This window comes from Pelophylax lessonae, assembly GCF_965119305.1.
Source record: "Pelophylax lessonae genome assembly, chromosome: 3".
Taxonomy (NCBI): Eukaryota; Metazoa; Chordata; class Amphibia; order Anura; family Ranidae; genus Pelophylax; species Pelophylax lessonae.
In genome coordinates this window covers 531,393,438-531,419,823 of record NC_138770.1, presented here as the reverse complement: position 1 = coordinate 531,419,823, position 26,386 = coordinate 531,393,438, and the positions used below count along the sequence as shown (strand labels likewise).

Genomic DNA, 26,386 nt, shown 5'->3' with positions numbered 1-26,386 from the left:
GCATGGATCTGGCAGAAATCTTCCTCAATGTGCCTTTATCTGCACAAACCCGCCTGTGCTCTGCATCAGCCACAAATCTCTTAATGGTGTGATGATCACGCTTACGTTTTCGTGAAATATCTTTTTTTTTTTACCTCGTCCAAGGCATTGAACTATTTCACTCTTTCTGCAGCAGAGAGATCCTTTCTTCCCCATATTACATGAAAATGGTGCTCTGCTTAATAATGTGGAACACCCTCCTTTAGTAGTTTTTCCTTAAATTGGGCTCACCTGGCAATCTAATTATCACAGGAGTCAGAGATTGTTTTCAGTGATCAAAAGAGCCCTGAGACACAATGCCATCCAGGAGTTAAACTGAAACAAAATATTTAATCTTTGTGACACTTAAATAGAATTTGCATAATATTTGGAACAGGGTGTAAGGCTGCACTGATGGTCACTGTTGGGACTGTACTGATCAGTGCCCTGCTTATCAGTTTAGATGTCCCTTTCACACAAGCCGGTTATCAGCTCTTCTGTTCCCACGCTGCCACACAGCAGCGTGACACAGCTGATCACGTGGTAAAGAGCCGCTGATTGGCTCTTTCCCCAATCTGTGATCAGCTGTGTCCGGAAGACACTGATCACAGAGCGCCGCAACGGGCGCATTCAAGAGAGGACATCATATGACGTCCTCCCAGTACTGACCCGATGCGCTGTAGCCATCATTCAGCTATAGCACGGTCCCAAGTTGTAAACCCTTACATTTACCAAGTGGAGTGACTGGCCTCAGTTGATACACAAAGATTGATTAAATCATCCTACATAAGTTGTACCATCTACAGTTTTCACATCTCTACATTCGTTCAACATCCAAACTTTGTCTGAGCCTCCAGAAGAGGAAAAAAAAAAAAAAAAAAAGGGGGGGGGGCAGAGAGTTGAAATTACACACTGCAGAGTTCAGTGAGGAGAACTCTGACAGCCGATTGGAGAGAAGAGACCCCTCCCCCCTTTACTCAGTAACAGAGCTGGAGCTGTCAATCAACTGGATATCCCTCCCCTGCCAACTTTCTCATGGTGTCAGGAAAACTTGTCAGAAGCAATTCATGCTGATAGCAGGGGAATAAAGCAGGCTGCTGTAGGTGCTCACAGGGCTGGAGATGTAGAGACGGTCTGCCCTCAAGCAGACCTAACTTCCACCATATACCCACACGGTCCCAGAACTTCTCCAGTGACCCCATCATCGGCATAAGACGGACACCTACTGTTTGTAGGATTACTTTGCATGTGGCCATATATGTACTGTGAGTTCTAACATTTTTTTTAATCTGCCTACTAGATGGTACTTTTCCCCTCTAAACACACACACACAAAGCAGAATGGAAAATTGCATGCGATTCAGACAGACATACTTGGTATCGGTGCGTACTTGACCAAAAGTATGTGTACATGCTGAAATAAAAAAAAAAAAAAAATAATATGGAGGTGGATGCTACCTGGACACATACTACCCAACTAAACACTGTTGCTGACCAAGTAAACAGCCCCCTCATGGAAATTGTATTCCTTGATGGCAGTGACCTCTTAGCAAAAATGCACCCTGCATAAATGGAACAAGAATCGTTTGAGGTGTTGGACTTGGCCTCCAGATTTCCCAGATCACAATCCAATAGAGAATCTGCGCAATATGATGAAAAACAAGTGCAACGAATAGAGGCCCCACCCAGCAACTTGCAGATATTAACCCAGAGCTCTGGTCTCTTAAAGGGTAACTCCACTTTAGGAGGGGGGGGGGGGGGAATAGAAGGATTTTACTGTGAGTACAAAAGTCCTGAGTTCATTGACAGACACCACTCCAAAATTCTTCACCATAGGATTATTGCTGCCCTCCACAGGAGTAGGAATAGGCAGACAAGAAAAGCTTGGCTACGCCATGTGGGCCGTCCTCAGCTGGCATAACCCCCCTCTCTGCTTGGCGATACTCAGTCTGGAACAAGCAGTAACAGAAGCATATAAACTCCTTGGAGGGGTGAGTCTGTGCTGTGTCCTTAAATTACTTCAGAGAGAAAGGATTTAACGGTGAGTACAAAAATCCTATTTTCTCTTCCGTTCATTGACAGACACTGCTCCATACTCTTTACCATAGGCGCAGGGGTGGCAAACTCCATTTAATCAAGGGCCGAATCAGCAATATGATTGCCCTCAAAAGGGCTGGTTGTATCTGTAAGACTAGATGTTCAGAGCATCACCTACCCTAACATAAGATGTCAGGAGCCTCCCCACCATCAGAAGTTGAATCCCCCACCCTCCCTTACATTACAGTGCAACACCCTCACCTTGTGCAGCTGCTGGGAAAAAGCTGGAGGCATTGCTGGAAAGCAAAAAGCACAGGGTCTGAAGGAGGGCTGGAGCTCTCCTGCAGCTGTAGGAGAGGTGCGAGGGCCACATGAAATGGCCTGGAGGGCCAGATTCGGCCCACAGGCCTTGTGTTTGACACATGTGCCATAGGGACATTGCAAAGCAGTGTCGAACAAAAGGGGTGGGAATAACAAACCCAAAGCTAAAACACAAGACAATCCAGGTAGTAGCTCAACTAGAACAGGAGCCCAACCTGAAATACACCCTCAAGAGAGAAATATCTAAAATCACAGCCCACAAAATCTTTGCGGCGAAAAGGAGGCAACGCACAAGCCAAAATATCCATGTTGTAAAACTTTGAAAATGTACACACCGATGACCAAGTGGCCGCCATGCACACACCGCGCCACTGATGCCTGATGACAGAATACCCAAGAAGCACCAAGTGCCCCGAATAGAATGGGCCATCACAGGGAATGGGGGAAACCCGACCTGTAAGCAAATAAGCCTGGGTCACTGTCTGATCCATCTGGAAAAGGTAGCATGGAGGAAGCAGGAGTCCCCTTCCAGGGTCCATCTGTAATCACAAAGAGCCTGACCCCCGAAGGGACTCAGTGGCTGCCAAATAGCTCGAACATCCTGCAGGAGTATAACAGGCAAATGCCCTGAGATGAGCTGGCCTGGGACATAAGGACAGCAACACAATATCCTTATTCAAATGGAAATCAGAGACAACCCTTGGGAGGAACGGCGGCCATGGTCACAGGACCACCTTATTCCAGTGAACCACCAGATAGAGAGAACAAGACAAAGCCGCCAAATCCGACACCCTGCGAGCAGAGGTGATAGCTACCAAAAAAGCCACCTTTTGTGACCGCGTAAGAGAAGGGACCTCCCATATGTTTTCAAAGGGAGATTTTGAAGATCCGACAGAACCAGGTTCAAATCCCATGGTGACAGAGGAGAACTTACAGGCGGAGTAAAAAGATGAACCTTCAGAAGGCATGTACGCCCCAATGAATGGGAAGCCAAAAGGTCTTTGGAAAAAAAAAAAAAAAAAGACTGCCAAGGCAGACACTTGGCCTTTCACAGGGCTTAAGGCCAGTTTCTGATTCAACCCCATTGGAGAAAAAAAAAAAGCTATAATCTGAGCCACCGAAAAGGAAAGCAGATGGACTCCGCGAACCGCACACCAGGAAAATGTACGCCTTTCCACATCTGATAAAGCTTTTGAGATGAAGATTTCCTCGCCTTCAACATGTTTGGAATCACCGAGCCAGACAAGCCCCTGTCCTTTAGCACCTGGCTCTCAACAGCCAGGCCATCAAAGCCAGCAACTGTAAAACAGGATGGCAAAAAGAGAAACAAAAAAAAAAAAAAAAACGCAAGAGCGAGTTTTTTTTTTTTTTACCTAACAATTGTTTCTTTTTAACGACAAAACCCCTTCTAGTATTTAGCCAGAAGCTGTCCCCCTGTCAGAACAATAGCTCTGCGGGGAGATTGCTGCACTAACATTAAAAAGTTAGTACAGCGAGCTCCTTGAAAGCTTCCGAGTTTTTTTTTTTTCATTCAACCCGCGGGGTTGAATAAAAAAAACTGCTTGTGTGTACTAGGCTTGAGGCTCCGATTGGCCTCCTGCAGCCTTTTATTTTAAGGTATACATTGGGTATATAACTGTTGCCCCAGGTTTCATGTGCTGTGTATAATGCTCAGGAGCAGAGAGGAGATCTCAGGTGTGTAGGTATGGTCAGGGTAAGGGTAAGGTGCAGGTGGAGCTGGCCATCCCCCACCCCCCCCCCCCCCCCAGCCCAGATCAGCAGACAGAAAAGGTGCAAGCGCCTGTCAGACATCTCCTTACCCCCAAAATGGTATAAATCAGGTATGGACACTCCTCTACCCCCATCAGATCTTACCTGGGAGATTATACCCTTCCCCCACATCAGCAGCTGCATTGATCTAATCCTCCCCAGGTATCAGAGCTCAGGTACTTCTTTCCTTTCTGCAGCAGAGGAGAAATTGGTGGTTGTGGCAAAGAGCTCTCTCTCTCTCTGTCCCCTGGCTCCAGATGGCACGGGCGGCGGCTCCACCTCCAGTGCCTGCTCTCCTTCCTCCGCCTTCTGTGGCCAACCTCTGCCAAGCTACTGGCGCAGGTTGCTCATTGTCAGGAAAACACTCAGTCTGGAGCCCCAACGTCCCTGAGCCGGGCTGCTGCCTCCCTTGGCCTGCACCAGCAGAGTAGATGACGGGCCGCCGGGAACCCCCTGGCTTTACTGCACTCTGCTGACCACTCATGTCTCCCGCTGTGTCAGCAGCTGCCACAGCGCTTTCTTCCTGCTCCATCTGGGACGTCTTCATCCCCGCTAATAGCATTCCCCATGATGCCCGCAATGCAATTGCCGCTGAAGCACCTGTCACTGACAAAAGCCCAGGCGCCAGGACACGATTTCTAGTTGCCATGGCGACCTGGGGTTTGTCAAGCCCTAGCATATACAATTGCGACACAAGTCATAGTAATGAAATGTTATTAAAAGTTATTTTTCTTTTCAAACTGCAGCCGCTGCAATTTTCTGAAAATGCATTAAAACATGGCTACCTGGAGGTGTTCTGCATACAGAATTTGTACAGAACGCCCCCTAGAAACATTTCCTGCTTGTGCGATTGGCTCACCAATTAACCCAGAGGTCTAAGAAACAAGTCAGATTTCAGGCATATCCTGCAACAAAAATTTCATTTTTCGGGGAGATATTTCCCATAGGAACACGTCTAAAGATATGCAGGCCCAATTTCCTCATTAGTGCTCTGCAGCTGCCCAGCTGATTGATAATTATGAAACCACTCCCATTAGATCTACTCAGTGTAGAGGAACAAATAGGGATGTCTTCATAGAAGAAAAAAAAAAAAAAGTAGGATCCTGCAACAAAATGGTTATAATCCTTGCACTGTGCATAGATTATCCAGAGGGAAATGTTTTTTTTCCCCTCAACAAAAGTGGAGTTACACTTTAAGTGAAAATTAAAAGTCAGCAGGTACAAAAACTGTAGCTGCTGACTTAAATACACAAAAAGGCGCAACTGTTCAGAACATCACAGTAACCCAAAACACTGTACAGAACATGGGATAGCAAGAAAATATTTGGGGATATACCAAAACCTTATATATTTTCCAGTATATCTAAGTTCATACATCTAAGAGCGGCCATCCATGGGGACCAGAAGTAAAATCCAAAAAAGCTGCAGAAAAAAGACAAAAAGGACAAGAGGTGCCTTGAAGTGTAATACCTAGGGTGCTTTAAAAGAGTTGAAGCGTGTCTGTATGGGTATCAGAAAATAGTGGGTACATTACAAAGTGGTACCAACGACCCTATATTTAGATTCAAAACGACATTCCTCTGAAACCTCAGAGCTCTCGCTGTAGCGAGGATTGGAGAGGGCTAAAGAGACTAGAATGGGACTTTACGGGTACCGAATAGAGATCAAAAAATCTACAAATATATGTAAAATCATTTAAATTTTATTCAATATAAATATAAAATCAAGTAAAATACAAAAAGGAGGAAAAAAAAAAAAAAAAGGGAAAAAAGAACAAATATTTTACATAAAGGTTTTCATAAATGTATATTATAGACCATGAACATTATTTGTCATAAGTAGCTTTTAAATGACTTGTCCGGATGGTATATCGGCTATTATCCACAAAAACAGCGCCCAACATGTTTCGCCAAAGCTTCTTCAGGGGCGTATAGCTGCTGCAAACATGGTCATAGAGGTACTGTATCAAGACATAAAGATATGTTACAAACAGTTTACATACAAGAGAAATAGTTAGGTGAGCATTTCACCGTGTAAACCCAACACAACCACACCAGTACAGGTCCCCACTCCAAAATCCAAACCACTCGCAGGGTGCAGTGCAGGGATGAGACAGAGCCGCAGAAATTCTGGGGGGGGACGAGTGCGGGAGCCAGTATAAAATAGAAAAGAAAAAAAAAAAAAAGAGAAAAGTAGGTGTGTTGTATTGCATGCTGCATACAACAGTACATCTGTGGATAGCAGAGTAAGGTGCCGTGTAGGAAAGATTTTAAATGGTATGATTTCCACACAGATAGTAAAACCTACTAAGAGGAAAAAAGTATAATTGTACCTTATTTGACATCTGTTCAGATCACGGATTTGTTATATACATACATACATACACACACATCCAGATACCATTAAAAATAGGAAAGAGACCACGGGAAGAGGTGGATCTATACAGAGCCTTTCCACTGGCAGTTTACAAGATTCCAGAACTGCAAATATATATATGTAAGAGATGGCCGGTGTGTATAGAAATTCTAATGTAGGCCTGTCTCTATATCTGTTAATTCTAGTATTAGTTTACGGATTAAATGTCAATATATGACTGAGTCACTTACATATTCATTTAAGCTGGTAATTTTAGTTGAATGTGTCTGAAACGATCACAGGGCAGAACATTGTGGGAAAGCTTGAGGGGTAGTAGACACTGCTCTCAGAGAGTATAACCCTTATCAAAGGTTGGGAGGGTTTGTAATGCTGAAAGCATACAAAGAAGGATCGTTCAGAAAATGTAGTCAGGCAACATGGAAAAGAAGATTATTAAGCTTATATATTAGTGGCCCATAAAGTAGATGGATCTACGATAAAAAGATTGGAACTTACCTGTGTGCGTTGCTCTGTGTGGTATTCCCGTGTACTGGTGCCGCCATTGACAGCGCCAGTTTAAATACAGGCTCCAACCTGGCCTAGTACTTCCTGACGGAAGTGACGTCAGCCAGGTCCGGTCTCGAACTGCGCATGCGCCAAACGGATGGCGCATGCGCAGTGCTAAAAAAGGGAAGCAAGGGATGCCCCGAGTTCCTACAGCCATAGGACAATGTGGGATGCCGGAGGGAATACCCATTAACCTATGAGGAGACCGCACACTCGTCCCCAAACCAGATTACGGCTCTGTCTAAACCTGCATGCCCCGGGTGGGGGGTGGGGGGGGGGAATGAGTGGCTATGTTGTGTTTGTGGAATGCTCACATATTACATAAATTGCATAGCAAACCATACATAAATCACGATACATTGATATCTCTCTCAGTCTCATCCCTGCACTGCACCCTGCGGGTGGTTTGGATTTTGGAGTGGAAACCTGTACTGGTATAGTTGTGTTGGGTTTACACGGTGAAATGCTCACATAACTATTTCTCTGTATGTAAACTGTTTGTAACATATCTTTAGGTCTTGATACAGTACCTCTATGACCATGTTTGCAGCAGCTATTCGCCCCTGAAGAAGCTTTGGCGAAACATGTTGGGCGCCGTTTTGTGGATAATAGCCGATATACCATCTGGACAAGTCATTTAAAAGCTACTTATGACAAATTATGTTCATGCTCTATATACATTTATGAAAACCTTTATGTAAAATATTTATGTCCTTTCCTTTTTCCCTTTTTTTTCTCCTTTTGAATTTTGCTTGATTTTATATTTATATTGAATAAAATTTAAATTATATATATAATATATATATATATATATATATATATATATATATATATATATATATATATATATATATATATATATATATATATATATATATTAGAGCTGCACGATTAATCGTAGCAGAATCGAGATCGCGATTTACTCCCCCTGAAGATCTTAACAGGACCACTTGGATTCTTTACATAGCTGTGAGGGAGCAGCTGTCAAAAGGAGTGTCCAGCAAAAGCCTAACAGCATTAGTCTCCCACTGAACTGTAAACACAAATGATTACATTGTATCTTTTCTTTCCCTCTGCTGAGGAAGGAAGTTTAACCTCTTAAAGACTAAACCTTTTTCCTACACTTGCAAGTTAAATCAGTTTACTTTTCCTAGAAAAGTAGTAAGAACCCCCAAACATTTATGTCAGGGCTCGACAATCCCCGGGCGCCAGGTCGCATTTGCGACTAGAATTAGCGACCTGGCGCCTGGGGGTGCCCTGCAGAAGGTGTCCTGTCATTTTTGCCCGGACTTCCGCGCACGGAGTGCACGGACTTCCGGGCCGTCCGAAAATTGAGGCCCCGGCTTTTCGGCCTACTTGAGATGACAGGCTTCCAATGGGGAACTGGCGCCCTCTTGTGGTGACTGTTTCCACTGCCTTTTTGTTCTCAATTCATTACCATCTCCCTGTCCAGTTAGTTACCTTTGACAGGGAGTGTGGTTATTATTATTTATTTAATTTATTTTTTAAATGTAAAAAAAAAAAAAATAATATTCTTTTCTTTTTTTTTTAATTATTAAAAAAAATAAAAAAAAATTTTTCCAATTACTAAAAAAAAAAAAAATTATATTATATTATAATATATATATATATATATATATATATATATATATATATATATATATATATATATATATATACACACTTTTTTTTTTTTCCTCATCGCCATGCCACAGCCGAAGGCCCCTTTCACACGGGCTGTCTGATCAGGTCCGCCTGTCAGTTTTTCAGGCAGACCTGATCGGACCCTTGATTCTCCTCTATGAAGCAGTAATCTGTCACCTCTCCCCCCACACGTCAGTAAGCACCAGGCATACATTAACCCCTCCCTCTCCAATAAAGTTAACCCCTTCCCTGCCAGTGTAATTTTTACAGTAACAGTGCATATTAATAGCACTGATTACTGCAGTAATGTCACTGGTACCCCCAAAAGTGTCAAAAATGTCAGTCAGGGGTCCAATCTGTCCGCCGCAATGTCGCAGTCCCGCAAAAAAAAAAAAATCGCAGATCGCCGCCATTACTCGTTAAAAAAAAAAAACCACCAAAAATGACATAAATCTTTCCCTTTGTTAGTAAACGCAATAACTTTTGCGCAAACCAATCAAAATACGCTTATTGCGATTTTTTTTTACCAAACATAGGTAGCAGAAAACAAATTGGCCAAAAATTTTAAAAAAAATTGGTTTTTACATCTTTTTTGGGGGGAATTTCATATAAAAAAAATGTGAAAAATATTGTTATTTTCTCAAAATAAACGCTCTTTTTGTTTATAGCGCAAAAAGTAAAAATCGCACAGGTGATCAAATACCACCAAAAGAAAGCTCTGTTTGTGGGAAAAAAAGGACGTCAATTTAGTTTGGGTACGGCGTCGCACGACCGCGCAATTGTCAGTTAAAGTCGCACAGCGCCGAATCGCAAAAAGTGGCCCAGACGTAAGACAGCAAAACGCTCTAGTGGTAAAGTGGTTAAAAAAAAAAAAAACTGGCTCCTAACTTTTTTAGCTGGCTCCTAGATTTCAGGAAAATTTGTCAAGCCCTGATTTATGTATTTTTTTTTTTTTTTTAGCAGAGACCCTGCAGAATAAAATGGTGATTGTTGTAAATTTTTTATGTCACACTGTATTTGCGCAGCAGTCTTTCAAACGCAATTACAAATACACTTTAATGAATAAAAAAAAATAAAACAAAACCGTAAAGTTATCCCAATTTTTTTTATAATGTAAAAGATGTTACACAGAGAATCGTGATCTTTATTCCAAGCAAAAAAATCGTGATTCTCATTTTGGCCAGAATCGTGCAGCTCTAATTATATATATATATATATATATATATATATATATATATATATTTATATATATATATATATATATATTTTTTTTTTTTTTTTTAGCTCTATTCGGTACCCGTAAAGTCCCATTCTGGTCTCTACCTAGGGTGCTTTATTAAAACAAGTGGTAAACAACTTACAAGATTAGAGAGATAAATGGCCTGTAGACAAGAAGTCCTGAGTGGGTCATCTAGATTCCTCCCGGAGTGGCAGGCGCTGTGAGGGGGGTCCGACACCATGACGGAATGAGCCGGCTATGCGGTATAAACAGGAAGCCAGACTCGACACTGGCTGATGGAAACCGAAAGCGAGGCCTGACGTGCAGCGAGCCGTCCCGTGAAGGAAGATGTCACCAATGCGCGACACGTTTCTGAGCTTGCTGGCTTCGATGACAAATGCAGTGACACTCTTTCTTCAAAAGCAAGGACAAGTCAGCCGATACCAATGCCTTATTGCCTATATATTGTCACAAAGGGTGATGCTACTAATTTGCGGCCGAATTGGAAAGGTGAGAAAAAAAAAAAAAAAAAAAAAAAAAAAATTTACATACATACATACATACATACATACATACAGGGAGTGCAGAATTATTAGGCAAATGAGTATTTTGACCACATCATCCTCTTCATGCATGTTGTCTTACTCCAAGCTGTATAGGCTCGAAAGCCTACTACCAATTAAGCACATTAGGTGATGTGCATCTCTGTAATGAGGAGGGGTGTGGTCTAATGACAACACCCTATATCAGGTGTGCATAATTATTAGGCAACTTCCTTTCCTTGGGCAAAATGGGTCAAAAGAAGGACTTGACAGGCTCAGAAAAGTCAAAAATAGTGAGATATCTTGCAGAGGGATGCAGCACTCTTAAAATTGCAAAGCTTCTGAAGCGTGATCATCGAACAATCAAGCATTTCATTCAAAATAGTCAACAGGGTCGCAAGAAGAGTGTGGAAAAACCAAGGCGCAAAATAACAGCCCATGAACTGAGAAAAGTCAAGCGTGCAGCTGCCAAGATGCCACTTGCCACCAGTTTGGCCATATTTCAGAGCTGCAACATCACTGGAGTGCCCAAAAGCACAAGGTGTGCAATACTCAGAGACATGGCCAAGGTAAGAAAGGCTGAAAGACAGACCACCACTGAACAAGACACACAAGCTGAAATGTCAAGACTGGGCCAAGAAATATCTCAAGACTGATTTTTCAAAGGTTTTATGGACTGATGAAATGAGAGGGAGTCTTGATGGGCCAGATGGATGGGCCCGTGGCTGGTTTGGTAAAGGGCAGAGAGCTCCAGTCCGACTCCGACGCCAGCAAGGTGGAGGTGGAGTACTGGTTTGGGCTGGTATCAAAGATGAGCTTGTGGGGCCTTTTCGGGTTGAGGATGGAGTCAAGCTCAACTCCCAGTCCTACTGCCAGTTTCTGGAAGACACCTTCTTCAAGCAGTGGTACAGGAAGAAGTCTGCATCCTTCAAGAAAAACATGATTTTCATGCAGGACAATGCTCCATCACACGCATCCAAGTACTCCACAGCGTGGCTGGCAAGAAAGGGTATAAAAGAAGAAAAGCTAATGACATGGCCTCCTTGTTCACCTGATCTGAACCCCATTGAGAACCTGTGGTCCATCATCAAATGTGAGATTTACAAGGAGGGAAAACAGTACACCTCTCTGAACAGTGTCTGGGAGGCTGTGGTTGCTGCTGCACGCAATGTTGATGGTGAACAGATCAAAACACTGACAGAATCCATGGATGGCAGGCTTTTGAGTGTCCTTGCAAAGAAAGGTGGCTATATTGGTCACTGATTTGTTTTTGAATGTCAGAAATGTATATTTGTGAATGTTGAGATGTTATATTGGTTTCACTGATAAAAATAAATAATTGAAATGGGTATACTGTATATTTGATTTTTGTTAAGTTGTCTAATAATTATGCACAGTAATAGTCACCTGCACACACAGATATCCCCCTAAAATAGCTAAAACTAAAAACAAACTAAAAACTACTTCCAAAAATAGTCAGCTTTGATATTAATGAGTTTTTTGGGTTCATTGAGAACATGGTTGTTCAATAATAAAATTAATCCTCAAAAATAATCATTTTCCTAATAATTCTGCACTCCCTATATATATATATATATTTATTTATTGCACACACATACATATATATATTAGGCCTGCATGATATTGAAAAAAAAAAAATAATATATTGCGATTTTTTTTTTCAACGGTATATATTGCGATATTGAGGGACCCGTCAATCCAGGCTAAAGTCAACAAGGGATTGGGAAGGATGCTGGGAATGGAAATCATGAAGCATACAGGCAGCCTTCTAAATTTTAATTGCAGATACAGGGCACTGGGCAGGTCAGGGTTAATAATGGTACTCTCAAATCAATTACTCAGTCTCAGTGACAGTGGGGAATCGATCGGATTCTTCAGTGACAGTCTCTCACAGTGGTGGTAAAGGGACAGTTGGCAAATATGGTGGTAGGAGGCTGGAGCGGTGGACTAGGAGTCGGGAAAGGATCACAGCACAGCCGCATACACTTACTCACTCGTGCACTGCAGCCCGCCCCACACGTTCAGTGAGTCTCACTCTCCGCCCTAGTGTTCTCAATGGCACATTCAGGGAACCAATCACGCTGTGAGTAGCGGCACAGCGAACCAATCAGGTGTGCAGGCACGTGTGATTGGTTAGCTGTGCAGCTGCTCACGGCGTGATTAGTTCCCTGAATGTGCCATTGAGAAAACTAGGGCAGAGTGTGAGACTGACTGAACGTGTGGGGTGGGCTGCATGTGTGAGTTCTTCTCCGAGTCCCTGCCTAATGGAAGTCTGAGAGTCCTCCTCCGAGTCCCTTCCTCCTGCCTATGCAAAATATCGTGACCTCGGCGATATGAATATCGCCTACGGTCGCAGAACGATAGTTGATATCACTACCGTTCAGCTATATATATATATATATATATATATATATATATATATATATATATATATATATATACACACACACACACACATACATACATACATACATATTAGAGCTGCCACGACGCGTCGACTACAAAAAATCGTCGACGTGCGTAAAAAGCATCATGACGTCACACGCATCTCGCGCGAGTTGCATTAAAATAGCGGAACAGCAGCGGTAATGGCGACATCTGATCCTGGGGGAGAAAAAGCCAGCAGCAGCAGCGGTTCCACATCCAGCAGCAGAGTACCAGTACCACAAAAGGCTTCCAGCAGCACAGTTCCAGTACAAAAGACAGCGAGAGCCCGATCACGTCAAGGGTATGGGAATACTTTCAGCAGAGGCCAAATAAAATGGTCCTTTGTTCCCTTTGCAAAAGTGAAATGGCATACCACGGCAGCACAACTGCTATGCACGAGCACCTCAGAAGAAAGCATCCTAGCGCACTGACCACAAAGGACGAGCCATCTTTGTAAGCGCTAGTACTACTAATTTCAACAATATTAATTAATGCATTGCATTTCTAGCTGATGATTGCTTAGGCCGGGCCAGCTCACTTTTCTTAAATGGACTACAAGGCATTTTGCATTTGCAGCCCTCAGTGTCTGTCTTGTGGATCCCTCAGGTCATGATTGACAACAAGTGCAATGATCTGACCATGACCACCAGCACACCTGAGAGCTATTTTGACTGTCACTGCACTCTGCAGCATTATTAATTACAACATTGGCCATGGATATCTCAAAATTCTACTAGAAAAAATACAATTAATATTGTTAGCGTTGAGGCTGAGCATTCATAGATGTGTAAATTGGTAATGTTATTAATTATTATTAATTATTATTATTGTTTTTCCTCAGGAAGAGGCAAAGCTGTGTACAAGATTTCTACTTTCATAAAAAGGATGTCACTGCTTGCACACCCCAAGTGGCCATTACACTTACCAATAGCATACTCAACATGATTGTAAAAGATATGAGACCTCTTTCTATTGTAGACGGTCAAGGATTTCGTGAGAGGATCAGCACATTTTACCCAGGATACACACTTCCCTCCAGGTCCCATTTCACGAAGCTGATGGAGAGGAAATATGAGGAGAATTTTGAAAGATTGAAAGCGTCAATCAAAGATGTCAAATCCAAACTAGCTCTCACCACAGACGCATGGACCAGTATTGCCACAGAGGCATACTTGGGTGTCACATGCCACTTCATTAATGAAGACTGGAAGCTTACATCCTACAATCTGACCACTATGTCACTTGAAGATCGCCACAGCGCTGAAAACATTGCTAACTGGGTGGAAAAAGCAGCTGAGAAGTTTGAGATATCCATGGCCAATGTAATTGCAGTTGTTCATGATAATGCTTCAAATGTTGTCGCTGCTCTGCGTATTTTGGAAGAAAAGCATCCTGGCATCTCTTCTCTCAGGTGTGCTGGTCATACATTGCAGTTAGTTGTCAACCATGCCCTGAGGGATTGCCAGATCAGCAAGACACTTGGTTACTTTTTAGGGCTGCGAAGTGCCTTGTGGAACATTTTAAAAAAAGTGAGCTGGCCACTACAAAGCTTAAAGCAAAGCAACAACAAATGGGTACCCCTGATCATGCACTAATAAATGATGTAGCCGTAAGATGGAACAGTACTTTACACATGATCAGTCGCCTGCTTGAACAGAGGTGGCCTGTCACTGCAACACTTTCCGATCCTGATGTCACACCACGAGGGAAGCGCTTCCTGGATTTAAAACATGATCAGTGGAGCTTACTTAAGGAAGTGGAACAAGTCTTGAAGCCTTTTGAGTGTGCTACTGTTTTCTTGAGTGGAGAGTCCTATGTGACTGGTTCCACTCTACCTCCTTTGGTAAAAGGCCTCCAGAAATCCATACAGAGCACAATTTGCGAGACAGCGGAAGTCAAGGCTTTCCAAAATGTTGCTGCACAGGAGATGACCACAAGATGGGAGAGGGAAACTAAATTCAGAGATGACAGAGGAGAAAATATATGTCTTATTGCAGCAGCCCTGGACCCCAGATTCCGCAAGCTAAAATTCCTGGCAGCAGAGGATAGTTTAAAAGTTCACCTCAAGGTCCAAGCTCTTGCTCTTGAAGAGAAAAGAAGATATGAGGAAGAGCAAACACATCAACGTCAATGTGAGGAACAGGTTCAGTCAGCCAGTGCAATGAGTCCAGACATGAAACTTTCAGAAAAGAGGCAAGTGTCTATGTTGGACTCTTTGCTCGGTTCAGATTCAGATGAACACCACAGTAATGGTGAGGATGACACTGGTCACATCCAAGATCCAGAAATTCACAGTGAAGTTGTGAGGAATGAGATACACGTGTACTTTAGTGAGCAGGCCATTCCAAAGGAAGAAAATCCACTGAAATGGTGGAAGGAAAATGAAGGGAGGTTTCCCATCTTGGCCATGCTGGCAAAGAGTTACTTGTCTGTGCCTGCAACATCAACCCCATCTGAAAGGCTTTTCTCAGTTGCTGGCAACATTGTGACTTATGCCCCATACACACGTGCAGATTATCTGCAGACTTTTGTCTGCAGACTTACCAAAACCATATAATATGAGGTCAAATCTAAACACTTTCAATTTGTATGCAATCCGGCAGGCCCTTGCACTACATAGAAAAGTTAAGTCTGCAGACAAAAGTCTGCAGATAATCTGCACGTGTGTACGGGGCATAAAAAAAGAGCAAGCCTAACTGCAGAGCATGTCGATATGCTAACCTTCCTCCATTGCAATGCTATATTATAGATACAGGCCCCCAACCTGTACCTGTTGCACTCTTGGGCTGTATTGTTGGACTTCTTTAAACTACAAGATGGCTGTTGGCTGCCTTCAGGTAATCTTTCCTCAGTATTGGCCATTATAATTTGCACAGTGTTGAGCGGTGCTTGCTTTTTGTTGGACTTGGCTCCTTTAAAACTATGTTAGTTTTTAGGTATGTTTTACATTTACAAGTAACACACACCAAAAAAAATACTGGTCAACAATAACACTGTATATGGAAAACATACCTAAAAAGTAACCAAGTTTTAAAGGAGCCAACAAGTCCAACAAAAGCACTGCTCAACACTGTGCAAAAGTAATGGCCAAAAATAATGGCCAATACAGCAAAAGATTACCTGAAGGCAGAGAGCTGACTTGTAGTTTAAAGAAGTTAAAGTGTTAGGCAGATATAGCATTTTTCATGCCTGATGCCCTAAAGTGTTTGGCACTTTATGTGTCTCTTTATTTTTGCACAGTTGCACAAGTGTTGTTGAGCACTGCAGTGCTTTATAATTTATATGGCATTTTGAATGCGTTTGGTTTTGAATTAATGGCATTATTCCTGCCTGATAAAGTGTTATTTACATTTTATTTTTGCCGCTGAAACTTCAACCACATTGAAGTATTTTTTGGAAAAACTTTAATAAAAGTTGAAATATTATATTAGAAGTTGTACGTATCATGTTTTGTAAAGTTATTCAAAGGATTATTTAACTAATCAAAGAAAGAACACTAGATTAAGCAAAAAAACAAAAAATTTAAATAATCGTTAGATTAGTCGACTAATCTATCGATTATTTTTACGATTAGTCGACTAATCTAACGATTATTTAAATTTTTTGTTTTTTTGCTTAATCTAGTGTTCTTTCTTTGATTAGTTAAAATTAATCGTTAGTTGCAGCCCTAATACATATACACACACACACACATACATAGCTGAACTGTTTGTAGATCATTGTAATAACCCATATGGCCTTTTTTCCTCTGAAAACAACCCCTCTACTTTAGCCTTCTTAGATCTGCAATTGGGACATTCGGAAGGTACTATATATGCCATAGATTACACTAGCCAACTGCGGGTAACTCTTTCCTTCACCTATGACAGCTGCCACCTTCCTAAGTGAAAAAATAATGTACCCAAGGGCCAGTTTTGCCGCTTAAGGCAGAACTGTACCAGGGACACTGACTACTTAGAACTGAGAGAACCATTAAAACAAAACAAAAGTTCTCTGACAAAGGATATCCCAAATCTTTGGTGGATCAGGCCTTTAAAGAGGAAGTAAACCCTCCTCAGGAAGTTGTACCTATAGGTAAGCCTATGATGAGGCTTACCTATAGGTACTGTAAATATCTCCTAAACATGTACGGTTTAGGAGATATTTACCTTTAATGCAGCCAGTGACGTCACTGGCGCATGCGCTCTGAAGGAACGGCCGATCGTGCCGTTCCTTCAGAGCCCCGTGCCGTGACCGTTGGCTCCCGCGCGCGTGCGCGGGAGTGACGTCACCGTGGCTCCGGCCACTCAGATGGCCGGATGCCGCGATCCCGGAAGACGGGCGACTGAACATGTCGCTCGTCATACAGGTAAGAGAGCGGCACGGCGGGGGCTCGTTCTAAGGTAAGTATTTCATAATGAGCTAGTATGCGATGCATACTAGCTCATTATGTCTTTCTCTTGCAGGTTGTAAGAAAAAAAAAAAATTTTTTTGAACGAGTGTACAACCTCTTTAACCACTATCTTAAAGAGGTTGTAAACCCACCTCACAAACTTACCTATAGGTGCTATAAATATCTCCCAAACTTGCACCGTTTAGGAGATATTTAGAGTGCATACTGCCGATGACGTCATCGGCGCAGGTGCTCTGAAGGAACGGCCACCCGTGCCGTTCCTTCAGAGCTCAGTGCCGTGAACGGCGGCTCCCGCGCGCAGGCGCGGAAGTGATGTAATTGCGCCTCCGGCCAATCAGATGGCCGGAGGACGCGAACCCAGAAGCAGGACGGCCGGACAGGTCGGGGGCTTCGTTTTAAGGTACTACATAATGAGCTATGAGCGATGCATACCAGCTCATTATGCCTTTCTCTTTACAGGGCTTTTTTGGGGGACTTTACTTCCTCTTTATAGGTAGACCTCCAAAGTCCACTAAAAAGCCCTTTGATCAATCGGCACGCTTTACTACAACTTTCCACTTCCAACACAAAAAAATAAAGAACATCCTTTCCAAACATTGGAATATACTTCAGGAGGACCCACACCTTGGGCACATTATTCCTGACCATCCGAGATTCACTTATCGTTAGGCTCCCCACCTCAGATACAAAATAGCCCCCAGCCAAATAAAAATCGAATGCCCCTTCTATTAACACACTCACGCTGATCAGGTATGTATCAGGGTCATAAAAGTCTCTGTAAAACATGTTAATTTGTTCAGCATGGCCAAAATACATTGTGTGCCAATGGAAAAACCATTCAGTTAAACTTCTACAACTGTTCTGATTTTGTCGTCTACGGCCTTACATGCCCCTGTGGTCTTGCCTATGTCGGCCAAACTATACGTGCCCTTAGGCGATGTTTCGGTGAACACACACGATTCATTGAGGAAGGCAAGGATAAGCCCAGTGTCCCAAGACATTTTCTTGAATTCCATCAGAAGTCCACTGAGGGACTTAAAGCGGAGTTCCACCCAAAAGTGGAACTTCCGCTTTAACTAGTCCTAACCCCCCGACATGCCACATTTGGCATGTCATTTTTTGGGGGGGGGGGGGGGGGGCGAGTACCTAGTTTTGACAGGTACCCGCTCCCACTTCCGCTCGGAGCACCGCGGCGCCCTGAGCGGAAGTTCTCTCTCCCTGCAATCTTCTGGGACATGTCAGAGGTCCCAGAAGATTGCCGGCCAATCACGACGCATAGCGCAACTCGCGCATGCGCAGTGCGTATCCGGCTGTGAAGCCGCAAACTGTCACAGCCGGGTGCCCACATCAGTGATGCCGGCGCCGCAGAGCAGAGAGGGAGAGCATCGCTGGACAGGTGAGTGTGCGGTTAGGCTGGAACTCCGCTTTAAAGTCTGGGTCATTGAACAAATGCCAAAAGCCCTTTTTGAATCTCTCAGGCTCAGAAAGTTGTGTGCCAGAGAAACATTCTGGATATATAGTCTAGATACTCTCTCACCTGGAGGGCTCAATGAAAGTATTAAGTTGGCTACAATTAGATGACTGCAGCTACAACTGGGTTTACATCTATCTATTCGTTACATTTTATTAATAACACCTCCCTTTTTTCCCCCCATCAATTTAGCCTCCAACCCCCAGTGCCCATGTGGTGGGGAATTATGTAGGGGGTACAGTACAACTATGATACATATACAGCATAGGTCAATGATTACACTACCACTTTATTCACAATAATTTTGATCTGACCATTCCTTCATTATATTTATTATGCTCCCCACACATCTGTGAGCCCTCACTCCATAGACCAGGGAGTAGTGCCCTTCCTATTTTACCATTCATAGGTCCCTTTGTTACACCAGTTCCATTAGTACATGATTTTATGTATATCATTGACATTTACATAGATTAGAGGCCACTTTTATATATAGATATGGTATCGCGGGCATATATCTCTTTCCATATCTATATTCCTTTTTATCCCAATCCCTTTTTTTTACTATTAGTCAATACTTGGGATGAAATACATTTTTATCATTACGGCCTATTTTGTCTATATCATTTCTATCACATTTTGATTTTAATTTACTGGAACTGGAAAGAGTCCAGAGAAGGGCAACAAAAATAATTAGCGGAATGGAGGACATCAGCTATGAGGAAAGACTACAAGCACTGAACTTATTCTCTCTGGAGAAGAGACGATTGAAGGGGGATATGATATCAATGTACAAATATTGTACTGGCGACCCTAGCATAAGGAACAAACTATTCAGAGAAAGGGAATACAATAAGACACGTGGTCACTGACTAAAACTAGAGGAAAGGCGGTTTAACCTTAAAGTACGTAGGGTGTTCTTTACTGTCAGAGCAGTAAGGATGTGGAATTTGCTTCCGCAAACAGACGTATCAGCAGGGAGCATTGATAGTTTCAAAAAACTATTAGATGGGCACCTTAAAGACCACAACATACAGGGGTATACAATGTACGGTTAACAGCGCACACACACAATCATAGGTTGAACTGGATGGACTGATGTCTTTTTACAACCTCACTATGTAATTCATTCATTGTTTTAATTCATCTAGAGAGAGATAGGAGGGTGCTACATCTCTCTAGGTGGGTGCTAGGTAAAGCATACTTATGGCCCTGTTCTGCTTATCAGGAGGGTCCGATCTGTTAGCCTGTCACATGTTTCCTGGTGGGATTCACTGGGTCCAAGGGAGTGTCCCCAACTGCAGCCAATGAGAGAGCCCATTGGACAGTGGAGGAAACCTAGCCAGTGACACTGTTTTATGTCAGTTCCAGTGGGAGGGCATTCCTGCAAAGCATCTTGGGATTGGACATAAATAAGAGGGGAGCATGCGACAGGGTGTCTGGGAGGGAAGCCAGGTCCCAGGAGGACGACGACGGCTGTCTCTCCTCCTGTAGCTAACAAGGTTGTCCAGGCAGTCGGCCTAGGGACCAGGAGTTGAGCTGTGCTGTGGAGGATCCAGTGTGTGCTGACCAAGTGGAGCTGTGGGGCAGGATTCTTCTGGAAAATCAGTGGTTGTGAGTACTCAAGATCTGCCCAGGGACCTGCCTAAGAGAGGGGACCACTCCAGAGAGGTTAAGGGGATCAGAGAGCCAGCTAACCCGGGATGTTGCAGTAAAGAGGGCGCCAAGTTGTGAAGCCATGAAGAATAGGGAGTAAAGATGGCGCCTGGAAGGTCCTTGATGTGTCTCAGCAGTACAGTCTGCACTACAAGTCAGCTACCTCAGGAAAGCGTACCTTAGGGAGCTTAAAGTACTGTTGCTAATGGTAACCCAGGGGAACCCACTCAGCGGCACCCACGGGAGTACTGCTACATATAGATACACACTATTTTTTATTGCATCTATTCCCATTTATGGTTCTATCTATCTGATCTGCCGACTCTTCTGCCTACAAGTTGCCAATATTATCATTCTTTCACATATATATCTTCCCTTTCCAAATCGGCCCCCCAATTAGTAGCTCCATCCTTTGTGGCAATATATAGGCAATAAGACATCGGTATCGGCTGACTTGTCCTTGCTTTGAAGAAGGATCGTTGCTGCATTTGTCATCGCAGACAGCAAACTCTGAAACATGTCGTCTTCCTTCCAAGGACGGCTCTCTGCGCTTCAGGCCTCACTTTCGGTTTCCATCAGCCATTATCGAGTCAGGCTTCCTATTTACACTGCATAGCCGGCTAATGCCATGACAGTGTCGGATACCCCTCACAGCGCCTGCCACTCCGGGAGGAATCTAGATGACCCACTCAGGACTTCTTGTCTACAGGCCATTTATCTCTCTAATCTTGGGAGTCGTTTACCCCTTGTTTTAATAAATCACCCTAGACTTAGAGGCCCCTCCTGTTCTTTAGTCTTTCTCTGCTGACTTTTAATAAACTGCCACTCACCTGTCCCACAGTCCAGTGGTGTGCTCTCCTCAGCCATTTTCTCCCTGTGTGCTCCCTCACTGGCAACTTTACTATGGGCACCCAGTTGTGAGAGCTTGCGGCATCACAGCAGAGTGCCCACTGTGCATGTGCGAGCGGCGCTGCGCTGTGTGACTGGTCCCGCATTCTTCTGGGACCTGCCACGTGTCCCAGAAGACTTCAGGAGGGAGAGGGGGGGGGGGCGGGGGACGACTTCCGCTTTCGATTTCCTAAGTCGATCAGAGTGGAAGTGGATACCTGTCAAAATTGGGTACCTGCTCCCCCCCCCCCCCCCAAAAGTTAAATTTTACATACAGGAGCAGGCGGGGGGGGGGCTTAAAGGGTAACTCCACTTTCGTGGGGGAAAAAACAGCAAAGAAAAAATATAAATATAGAGTAAACAATTGCAACACTATTGTAATTGATTAAAAATTACCTTTTCTTTTCAATCTGCAGCTGTTATAATATTCTGAAAATGCAATATGGCTACCTGGAGGTGTTCTGTACACAGAATGTGTACTGACCACACCCCAGAAACATTTTCTGCTTGTGTGATTGGCTCACCAATTTTCCCAGAAGTCTGCACTAAGATACAGGTCAGATTTCTGACATCCACTGCAACAAAAATATAATTTTTGGTGAGATACTCCCAATAGGAAAACGTCTAAAGGGATGCAGACCCAACAGCCTTCCTTAGAGCCCTGCAGCTGTCACAGCTGATAGATCAATATGAAACCACTCCCATTTGACCCACTCAGCACAGAGGAACAAACAATCATTTCTTCAGAACAAAAAGGTAGGAATCTGCAACAAAGTTTGTTAAAATCCCTGCAATGCACATAGATCACCCAGAGGGGAATGTTTTTTTTTTTTCCAACAAAAGTGGATTTACGCTTTAAAGCAAAAACTTCCCCATTTGGGTGGAGCTCCACTTTAAAGGATCTGCTACTGACAGATATCACAGCACACCTTTAGAGGTTTAGTCCATGCCTTGACAGGTCAGGGCTGTTTTGGCAGCAAGAGAGGAACCTACTCGGTATTAGGTGGGTGGTCATAATGTTATGGCTGATGGGGGTATGTATTGGTGAATACAGGGCTGCAAAGATTTCCTGGAGTATATGTGCCTGCACAGTAGATGTTTGCAGTGAATGCATAAGCTGGGCTATTAGTGGCTGTCAGCACAGTGCTCTGCATGTTAGTGATCAGCAGGACGTACTTTGCACAGTGTCTGCTCTGAAATCTGTGCTTAGCAATTGTAAAGTTCTGCCATTGAACAGATCATGTTGGCAATCTCTTTAGGCGAGCAGATCTTGCACACGTGACGGTGAGATTAGTGCGGGCCCCGCCCCCTCTGCATCACCATGCTGCTCAGCAGACGCAGGAAAGCACGGCGATCCATTTAAATGCAATTACCTGAGAACTGTCACCGCCGTGACAACTGTCGGCAGCCTGACACCGGAATGAAAGCCGTCGTATGCTTCACATACGTCAGGGGCTCCCCGTCCAGCACCGGCGATATCGCGTCCTACTCGTTCCCGCTACTACGGGGCTCTCCGCGTTCACCTCGTCTGAAGGACCACAGCAGCCTCGTCACCTCCAACGGTTTCGCGCCTTGAAAAGTAGGCACAGAACAGTGCTGAACGGTAATCTTTTCTAACACGCAGGCCTATTACACACCCGGGAACATCGCGGCAACCATTACTGAATCTTTAGCCCCGCCTCTTCCCTTTCCTTCGCCCAGCGTCAAAACATCACGTACAGTCCTACGTCGCGACCGTAGACGCAGCGTTAGGGGGGGCGGATCCAAGGCGACTTCCTGATTAGTTAGTTCAGATTGCGAAGGAAGGATGTGATTGGAAGAAGGGGTGCAGGAGGAGCGAACGTTGTCCCTGATACCTCACCCAGCTCAAAATTGTGGCGGGAATTTCCTGCATAACGTTCAGCATGCAAGAAAAACTTCACACTATTTAGCCGAATTAGTAGTTCCTGTATGTGAATAAAAGATACATACTTACCAGTCCATGAAGTCTGGTAATGTCTTCCTTCCAGCCCAATGTTCTTCTATGTCACTCACAGCACTCGGGGGTGCTGCCATCTTGGACCAATATCCCACATATGTGCAGACATGGCATGTAGAGTTGCCACCTCAGCCCTTTAAACCAGGACACATATGAATTACACAGGTTCTGTGGCTGAATAAGGTGTTAAGTGTGTTATATTAGCCTCAGAATCTGTGTAATATAGGTGTCCTGGATTAAAGGGAGGAGACAGCAACCCTAGTCACATGTCTGCTAAGTCCTCCGCTGCATGCTTGTGCATGTAAAGAATCCTTCCATACCCCTCCCTCCATACACGTGCAGATGTGCCACATGGCTCTGTCAGGTCCCGTAGACGCATGCACAGGCATGACATGGTGGGTCCATACCAGGCACAATAGATACTGCGGCATGTCTGCACATGCGAGAGATTGCACTGAATACGCCACCCTCGCCTAGACGACAGTGTAGGTGGTAAAATGTGCGAGATTGCACTGCATATGCCACCCTCGCCTAGAAGACAGTGCAGGTGGTAAAATGTGCGAGATTGCACTGCATATGCCACCCTCGCCTAGACGACAGTGCAGGTGGTAAAAAGTGTAAACTTATAAAAAAAAATATATTGTTTAAAGGGTTAGTTCATGTCTACCAAAATGCTGCCTATGCAGATATTGGACATCTATAGATAAAATCAAGCTGTGCGGTGTTCTATCAGAATACCGCTACTGATCAGATTCTGTATCGGAAGTGACATTCGGACGAGAACAACTTACTGTGCATGCGCCATGCGTTCCAACATGGCCACAATGCTTTACAATAGGTTTCCTAATGTGGTAGAACACGAAGCAGGGGTAGACATCTTCCTACACCCACGGAAGTCTTGAATTTTACATTTATTTTAGCAGTAAACTCTCCTTATATACTGAAATAGACTATTTTGCCGTGACTGAGTGAAATAGTCTATTTCACTATATAATCAGTTTGTCGCAGTTGGTTTTGCACAGGGCAGCCTGGATCCTCCTCTTCTTGGGATCCTTGTTGCGGCTCTTGGCCTTCCCTCCTATCGAGTTCCCCCACAGCAAGCAGCTTGGTATTGGGGCACCAGAGCCAAGCTGAAGCTCCGTGTGTCCAATCAGACACGGAGCTGCAGTTCGGCCCTGCCCCCTCCCTCTCCTTGACAGCCGCGGGAGCCAATGGCGCCACGGCTGTATCTCAGCCAATCAGGAGAGAAAGTCCTGGACGGCCGCGGGACTTGTGGACATGGCTGGATAAAGAGGGGGCACAGGTAAGTATTAGGGGGTGCTGGGGAAGCTGCTGCACACAGAAGGCTTTTTATCTTAATGCAAAGAATACATTAATATAAAAAAAACTTCCTGGCTTTACAACTCCTTTAACTGATACTACACAAGTCTGTCCAACTTTAGAAAAGGTTCCTGCACTACTTTGGTCTGACTTTGATATGAATTCAATGCCACAAAGTGTCATCAAAGTAGGACTCCAAAGTTGCACTGAAAGTCGCACAACTTTTGGAGTTGGGCTAGTGTGAACCGAGCCTTAGAGTGAATGAAGGATGTCTAATTGCTATATACAAAGAAGACATACAAGTGCAAACTATGGCACACCCCCCTTTCTTATAGAGGAACTCCACCCAGAAGGGGAAGTTCCGCTTTAAGGACTTGTCCTTGTTCCTCTTACACAATTGGCTTTTTTGAGGAGCGGGGGATGGGGGAGCAGGTACCAGATTTTGACAGGTACCTGCTTCCCACTTCCGTTCCGAGTGCCACAGCGCTCGGTAACGGAAGTTCTCCTTCCTCCCTTCCCCTGCAGTCTTCTGGGACACTGACAGGTCTCAGAAGACTGCATCACTGATCCACCATTTACAATGCACAGCCTGACTCACGCATGCACAGTAGGCACCCGGCTGTGAAGCCCAGGGCCGCTGATAGGGGGGGACCACCAGCCCTCTTGTAGGGGGCCCTAGCACACAGGGGTGCCCACACAGAGAGGGGGATTAGTGATGGACAACAAATACAGAAATCTTCCTCCAGCACCTGAATCTGATCTGTCCCTCTCCCTGCTATCAGCTTTTATATGTTGAGAAAGAGACAGTTGTCCCTCACTAATCCCCCTCCCTTGTGTGGGCCCCTCTCCCTGCACGTATCTCTGCTCAGGAGTTTATTTGTAAATTGTAACTTTGTTTCTCTCTCTCTGTCTCTCTGATCACTGAGCTCCAACTGCCCAGCCTGTATATTTTTCTCATCTCATCTTCTTTTTTTATTTAACATAGTTTTTTTTTTTAGATTTAGCAGGAATTATGCAAGTTATGTCATATTTGTGTCTGATAATAGTGATTTTGTTGTAATTTTAGCTAAATATATCTTTAATATTTTCTTGGGGGGGCCCTGCCAGGTAGTCTGTACGGGGCCCCACGATTTCTAACAGCAGCCCTGGTAAAGCCGCAAGCTGTCACAACTGGGTGCCCATAGTGAAGATGTGGGCCCCGCCGAGGGAGGATGGAGAATGAAGGCGGCTGGGGTGAGCTCACCGCTGGACTGTGGGACAGGTAAGAGGCTGTTTTTATAAAAGTCAGCAGCTACACTTTTTGTAGCTGCTGACTGTTCTTGGAACTCCGCTTTAACTATTGTGAAAAATAATAGTAATAAATATAAATGCAAATATCCGCAAAAGAACCTTAAAGTGATACCAAAGTCTGCTTTTTTTTCTTTTAAAAAGAACAAACCTGTCAATAGGTACCTGTATTGTGAAGTGGTTTTGCACAGAGTAGCCCAGATCCTCCTTTTCACGGGTCCCTCGCCGGCGCTCCTGGCCCCATTCCTCCTGCCGAGTGCCCCTACAGCAAGCTGCTTGGTATGGGGCACCCTGAGCCGAGCCGCAGCTCTGTGTGTCCATTCAGACACAGAGCCGTGGTTCAGCCCCACCCCCCCTATCTCTCCTGATTGGCTAACTGACTTTAATTGACAGCAGCAAAAGCCAATGAGGAGGGAGAGTCCCAGGCGGCCAAGGCACTCGTGCACATCACTGAATGAGATGGGCTCAGGTAA

General features: G+C 44.2%; 1 protein-coding gene across 1 annotated transcript in view; it reads right to left on the bottom strand.

Annotated features, from left to right (window-relative positions):
* Nucleotides 1-23,019, bottom strand: part of AHCTF1 (AT-hook containing transcription factor 1) — a 310,501-nt gene extending 287,482 nt beyond the window's left edge. Inside the window, exon 1 of the mRNA XM_082252084.1 lies at nucleotides 22,702-23,019. The gene's annotated coding sequence lies outside the window, so the exon portion shown is untranslated. The remainder of the gene's footprint in view (nucleotides 1-22,701) is intronic.
* Nucleotides 23,020-26,386: the final 3,367 nt, after the last annotated feature.